The 7231-nt window shown below is 48.0% G+C and overlaps 1 protein-coding gene across 1 annotated transcript in view; it reads right to left on the bottom strand.

Annotated features, from left to right (window-relative positions):
- Positions 1-3119, bottom strand: part of RALBP1 (ralA binding protein 1) — a 74741-nt gene extending 71622 nt beyond the window's left edge. Inside the window, exons 1-2 of the mRNA XM_011983916.1 lie at positions 3044-3119; positions 2583-2680 (exon numbers count right to left, since the gene is read on the bottom strand). The gene's annotated coding sequence lies outside the window, so the exon portion shown is untranslated. The remainder of the gene's footprint in view (positions 1-2582; positions 2681-3043) is intronic.
- Positions 3120-7231: the final 4112 nt, after the last annotated feature.

The following is a 7231-nucleotide window of genomic DNA, read 5'->3' as shown; positions in this document are numbered from 1 at the left end:
GCTCGCCCTGACCGAGGCCGGCAGCACACCCTTCTGCGCCTGAGGCAGGCGAGCCCCTAGCTCAGGAGGAAACCCGCGCTCAGGCGGATGGCGCCGACTCTTTTTTTACTGAGTTTCCATTGGAAGACTAGCCCAGCTACCGCGAAGCCGCCAACCCACCGCAGCGGGGGCTTCTGAACTCGACTCCTGGGATCGTGGACAGCACGGGGCTGCCACACCGGGGCCTCCACCACCTGGGCCTGAGCCCCGCCGGGCCATTCCCAAACTTGGGACGCGGAAGGAGAGGCTCTCGGAGCAGAAGAGGCCATCCTGAAGCATAAAGTTTACGTCAAAAGTTTACATGGAGAAGGCGGTTCCGCTCTGAAGCCTGGTCTGCTGTCCTTTTGGGCGGTGTTGGTTGTGAAGCCTCCTGGGCCTGTTGGTCCTCCGATTTCATCCTCAGGACATAATGCTCACCAACAGTACTTGCACTGAATTGACACTCTTGTACTCTTGACTCCATATGTTTTTAAAAATGTATGTTCACACCAATAATCGCCTACTTCAGAGGTTAATATAACAAAACCAATAAAACCGAGTGACAGTGTTTGCATTGGAAAAAAAGTGTTCCATGTTCTTTCTCACCTACGTTTCTGTCCACCTTTCCCTCTAAAAGTTCCTTCCCCACCCCTGCCCCAGCCCCGCAATTTCTGCATCAGTCATGACTAATCCTTATTTCAGCTTAAGGACATAAAATACACAGTACCTAATGCAGTGCCTGACCTATATAGCAGAGGGTTAAAAATGGGCTTAGCTGGCTTAGGTCTCTTCTTTGTCCTCTCAATGACTCCTATTTGCTTATAAGATAAAATTGTAATGACTTTGATGGTCTGCAAGATCCATAATTTGGTCTCTGCCTATCTCCCCAGTTTCAGGTCTTGCCACCACCCTGTATTACACGTGCTATTTTTGCAGATGCTATTCTGTAATTTTAGACTCCCATGCTTTTTCTCACACTGCTCCTACCTAAATGCCCATTCTTTCTATGCCTGTACACTTATTTTCATCACCTTCTACATAGTTTTTCTTCCTCACAGTTTCCCTCTTCTTCAGCTCTCCTTTTCTTCACTTTAAGAAACTGGCCACTATCTCCTGAAGAAACTGACCACTATCTCCTTTGTACACCCACTGTACCTGCATACGTTCTTCAATCAAAACAATCTTGTACTAGTCGACAGTGAAAGAAAGAGATAAGGTTCAACTCCCCTGAAGGCAGGAACATTGCCGTGTGTATCTTTAAGTCCTCTTCACCTGGTCGCAGTACTATCTACATAGTAATTCCTGTATTCTAAATAATCTGCATTTTTCCTTGTATCCTCTTATATAAACTAACATAAGTTTCTATCAGGGATCTTTCAAAACAGAAATAATATTCTTTTGGGTTAATTCTGGGCCCGATCTCTTCTTGCCAAGCAAACAACTATGCAAATATAACTGTGCAAATTAAGGTTATTATGCACTTTCTGATAACACTTTCCTATTCTAAATTAGGGGAGAAATAGTACCGATAAGATCTATAATTAGAAACAATATTTTGAAGAGATAGCAAACTAAGTTGTATTACACTGTATTACATTGTTTCGAGATACCTTGTTTAAAGAGTTACTTCTCAAAAGCTACTGTTGGGCGGCTGCGGTGGCACACGCCTGTAATCCCAGCGCTTTGGGAGGCCTAGGCGGGCAGATCACCTGAGATCGGGAGTTCAAGACCAGCCTGACCAACATGGAGAAAATCTGTCTCTACTAAAAATATAAAATTAGCCAGGCGTGATGGTGCATGCCTGTAATCCCCTCGGGAGGCTGAGGCTGCAGAATCGTTTGAACCTGGGAGGCGGAGGTTGTGATGAGCTGAGATCATGCCATTGCACTCCAACCTGGGTAACAAGAGCGAAACTCCGTCTCAAAAAATAAAAAATAGAAAACAATGCTACTGTTAACTAATCTACTCCACTTGGATCCACCAGATACTGTGAATGAGAAGTGGGAACCACTCTACTGACCTTCCTACCCCTACTACTGCCACTCCAGCTTAACAGTAATTACCTTCACAAAGACAGAAAGGAGTTAACAAATCACCAAAATAACTCTAAAAACAGAAAGTGAGGTGATCTTTCTTACTCACAGTCCCACTTATTCATTTAGAAGTGCCGAGCACCAAAACAAACCTTATCACATATTCAGTATTTCGTGAATAACTGCCAAGTATGATGGAATACTCCCCAAAGTACTGCAGCCTTAGGACACGACCACTCCACTAAATAAAAAATTCAGCGAAAGCTTTTCTAACAAGGCTGGATGGTGCACTAACTCAACGGCCAAACGGCTGCACTTCCTGTACATGCACGTTCAAAACACCTCGAACTAACATGCTAGGGACCTTGAAGAACTGTACTAGGCCTTGCTCAAGAGGAAGGCTTTGTAATACTGAATCCCAAAAGTTGAAGCAGCAGAATTACTTCAGGGAAGACGCAGGTGTGAAACATTCCGTAAAACCTGTTTCACTCTCACAACGATCAGGTTTTTAAAAAGAGGGAGAAAACTGACCTCAATTAAGAGCATTTTGGCAACACACATAGCCGAACATGAGTTGTGAAAAGAAATCTCAACTCCATCCAGATCTGTCCGTCCATTCCCACGGAAACCTGAAGCAAGGACCGCAGCACCAAAGGCGCCCACTGCTCAGTGCCAGCGGCGGGCGACACCAGGAGCCTGTCCTGGTCCCCCGGGTAAGCCCCGGAGCCTGGCCACTATGCCGGGCACGATCCAACCGCGAGGGCTGGATCCCCTCACCTCTGTCCAGGCGCCCCCCAAGAGCTTCCCCGAGGCCTGGGGACTCCTAACTCTCCACGCCCGGCCCCCGAGAGCACCACAAACGCGGACGCCACGAAGGGAGGCCCGTCGGCCAGTGGGAGGGACGCACGGCCAGGGGGGCGAAAACTGGGGCGAAGGTTTCCCGGGAGAAACCGACGAGGGGGCAGCCACGCCCCCCGCCCCCAACTTCAAACCCGAGGGCTGCGAGCACCGAGCCCCACACGCTGCCTGACAGACGCAGGCGCGAGGCCGGCGCGGGAGAGGGCTCCTCGGGCACTCCGGGGGCATCGCCGCGACCCTCGCACGCGACCGCTCCCTGGGACTGACCTGTGCCTGCCGCCGCGCGACCGCCCGCCCCGCCGCAGCCTCCGCCTCCTCGCGCTCACTCTTCCGCCGCAGCCACCGGAGCCGCCTCCTGCGCTGCGCCCCAGGCCGGCCTCGGGCGCCCCATTCCCACCCCGCCCAGCCTCCGCCTGTTTACAATGATTGGGACGGAACAAGACGAGCCGGTCCAGCGCGCACGCGCATTCCCTCCTCCCGCCGCAGCCGGCTTCCCGGATCCTCCTCTCCGCTCAGACGGCTGAAGCCGTCAAGGGCAGGCGCCCTGTGCTCTCGGCGGGTCGTGCTGGGAGACGTAGTTCCCGAGGCCCCGGCATCCAACTAGCCAGAAGGCCTTTTGCCAAGGAAGCAAACTACAACACCCAGGAGGCACCGCGCCTCCTTCGTTCCCCAGGCTCGCTGAGGAGACTAAAGAAGAGCGCGAGAGAACGCGCCGAGCGCCAGTGCTCTGCAGGCGCCTGCGCAGTCGCTGGCTTTGCGGGATGCGGGGACGGACGCTTACCCTGGTGTGGTGCTGGCAAAGGTGTCTCGTGGGCATGTCCTGCAACGGCCCCGAGGATGGAGAGAGCTTCCCTCTCCACGCTCTGGCCAGCCTGCGCCTCAGCTCCCGAAGTTGGGAACTTTCCTTGCGCCAGCGTGCTTTCGTCGTTCCAACCAGTTAAACCGGCCTGGGGGCCGCCCAGCCTGCCCCTGGGTGGGGCGGCTGCCCCGCCTTCGACTGGGTGTGGGGTTGGAGGAAGGAGCGCCGTAGGCCTGTAGGGAGAGGCGGGAATAAACCTCTGTCGGGAACATCCACGGAATTCCTGAGGCAGGTGTGGGCTTCTGCGGGGCTCCAGCGCGCCCCCGGCTCAGCAGTTACCGAGCAGCCCAGCCCGTGTTTGGCTGGCAGTAGAGATAACTGAATTTCTTCGAGAAGCCTTTCACCTAGGCTTGTTGAGTTGCTCTGCTAATGCATAGCGAAGGCAGGAAACAGGGCTTCAGCAGTCTTCGTGTTTTCTGAAATGTGGCAGTTTATTAGGGGAGAGGTGGGACTTGGAATAGACGACCCTTCCCTGTCCCTGGCATTCCTACGTGCAGCACTCTCTGTGGCTCTTCGTTGCCCATTTAGATTGGCAGCTGCTATCCATCTTGCTCTCTGCTCCCACATCAGCTTTCCTCAAAGCGGGCGGTAAATCTGTCTCTAGTACTCTGCGCTTCCTACCCAGTAAAGTTCAACCCCTGGGGACTTATTCATTTAGGGGCCTCCCACAAATGGATACGGCATGGTCTGACATAGCCATTGGTCTTTGACTTTCGGAAAAGCCTTCTCATGGCCCCTTTCGCAATACAACAGTCTTCTCTGACCAGTGGGTTGGGCAGGTGAGCATGGCAGTGACAATTCTTTGCCTGTGACAGCACTGATTCGGCCAAGGGACAGGCATTGATCCACGCTGGGCCTTATGGAGGCCTTGCCTGAAATGGACGCAGGAGGGGAGCAGAGGGAGCTTTCTACTGAGGCAATTGCTGATGGACGTGTTTCTTGCAACCGAGTGGCCTAGCCAAACGTGAGGGTGGGAAAGAGAAGAAAGGGGAAATGGAAAAGGAGAAAGAGCTGGCAGAATGTAGAGCGTGGTTTCATTTGGAGGCATGGTTTGTGCAGCTTTTTAAGTGCTGTGAGCATGTGAGCCTAAGTAAGTGAGCCCACTGATACATTGATTTATTATTTGAAGCCAATGTGTGTGGATATAGAATATATTTGTTGGCTGCCACCTGAGCATTTATTCCTCCCATTTAAGCCAGGCAACGTAACCATTCCCTCTAGCAGCAGAGATGGTCACAAGCCCAGTCAGAAACAATGAACCCACAAAGACTTGGGCTGGAGCTTCCAGTAAACGGTAGCTTCCTTGCCTCTCTAGCATGGTGTAAGTATATGACGCCTGGAAATGTGGCAACCGTTTTCCTCCTATAAGGGGAAACCCTAGAAGGATGAGAGTTTAGAGGGAGGGCAACATGTAGAGCCTAGGGTTGAAGTCAGTACTGTCAAATGAATGCGGGAAAGATGGAGAAGAACCTTGTGTTTGGTGGCATGGTTTGAGCTGCAGTGTCAAACCTCACCTGTTTGATTCTATGGACTATTCGGGATTGTGAGCAAGGCCATCTTACAGACTATCCAGAATTGTGAACCACAAATTTCCTGTATTGTTTAAGCCAGTTCATATTAAAATTCTAAAAGTCCTAACTAATTCAGTTGGATTTCTTTTATATGACACTGAAAGGTCCTAACTAATACAGGTTCCTACGTAAAAAAACTTTGCAAGGGACTTTCAGCTATGGCTGTGTGGCATAGTCAGCAATTCTCTGCACACAAAACCAGTATAAAACTGGATAAATTGGCAAAAACAACCATTTCAGAGCACTGGAAATCAAACAAATACAGAAAACAATTTGAGAAACATCTGTGCTTCAAAAACAGCTAGAACTTCTAGCAGGAACAGTGGATATCTGTGGCCTTCTGACCTGAGGCTGCTTCTCTCCCACCCTGTTGCACCAGAACTGCAGTTTTGCCAGTGTGGGTAGGAACAGCCAAGAAAACTAGCAGCTTTGTTGCCCAAGGGATGGACTTAATTTGTGGTAGGTGGTCAAAAACCCAAGGCTTTGCCAACTAAAAGTGACAAACTCATATGGAAATGAGCAGGGCAAACCCACAGCTGTGCTTACCTGAGGTTACAGTCCCAGGTGGGGCAAATGGCAAGCCACTCAAAAATCTAACAGGGAGATTTTAGAAATAAGAGTCATTGAAGAATTATGGTTACACCACTGCACTCCAGCCTGTACTTTTTAACTCTGGAAATAACATTCTTTTTTATAGAGTCTACTTCCCCACAGAACTACTCTATTTGTTAATTACATCTCCACACATCTCTGACTGATTGGGAAACTATGCATCTGCCTGGGGTTGACCCAAGAGACCTGTTGAAAAGTAAAAGCAAAGGGAGACTTGAGAACTGGTGGCAACTGTGAATGTATTCCCTAATCCACACACAGATCCATTAGCAGAGGGAAGAAGACTCCCAAATCAAGGTGTTTTGAGTGCAACCACTGCCAAATCATTGACTCGCCACAGCTATGCAAACACAGGGACAAAGCCCAGAAAGTCAGGGTAAAAATAAAAATGTGAATTTAAAAACAGAGCAAAGATACCAGCAGCCACAGGCCATATAGAGACAGATTTTAAATCTGTGTAAATCTAGGAAGATAAATTAAAAAAAATAAAATAAAACTAAGAAAAATCAAACATCTAGAATTGCTGCAATATATAAAATATCTGCTTTTCAACCAACAATCATGGTTTATGCAAAGAAACAGTAAAGTGTCACCCACTCTGAGGAAGAAAATAGCAACCAATAGAAACAGACCCATTGGGCTCAGATACTGGATTCAGAAGCAAACTCTTGAAAGTAGCTCTTACAATTATTTTTTAAAAATTAAACATTTTTCAAAGAATTAAAGGAAAATATAATGATAATTCTTTAACATATAAAGGATATCAATAGGGAAATGATTCTATAAAAAATGAAATTTCTAGAGTTGAAAAATACAGTAAGAGAAATATAAATTGTATTACATAATCTCAGTGAAAGATTTGAGATGGCAAAAAAAAGTGTACTTGAAGATAGAGAAATTATCCTATTCAAAAAACAGAAAAATGAAGCAAAAGAAGAAATATAATGACACAGCCATAAAAGAGAGGATATTTTTAGCAATGACCCAGACTCAAGGACATAGACTGTAGCTTTAAATAGAAGAAGAAAAAACAGGGAATGTAAACTAGTACAACCACTATGGAAAACAGTATGGAGTTTCCTTAAACAACTAAAAGTAGAACTACCATTTAATCCAGCAATCCCACTACTGGGTATCCATGCAAAGGAAAAGAAGTCATTATATGAAAAACACATGCACACACATGTTTATAGCAGCACAATTTGCAATTCGAAAGATATAGAACCAACCTGGGTGTCCATCAATCAATGAGTGGGTAAAGAAAATGTTGTACACACACA

This window comes from Mandrillus leucophaeus, unplaced genomic scaffold (assembly GCF_000951045.1).
Source record: "Mandrillus leucophaeus isolate KB7577 unplaced genomic scaffold, Mleu.le_1.0 Scaffold257, whole genome shotgun sequence".
NCBI classification, from domain to species: domain Eukaryota; kingdom Metazoa; phylum Chordata; class Mammalia; order Primates; family Cercopithecidae; genus Mandrillus; species Mandrillus leucophaeus.
Note: the sequence above shows the minus strand (reverse complement) of the source record. Positions and strands in the feature narration are given on the sequence as shown.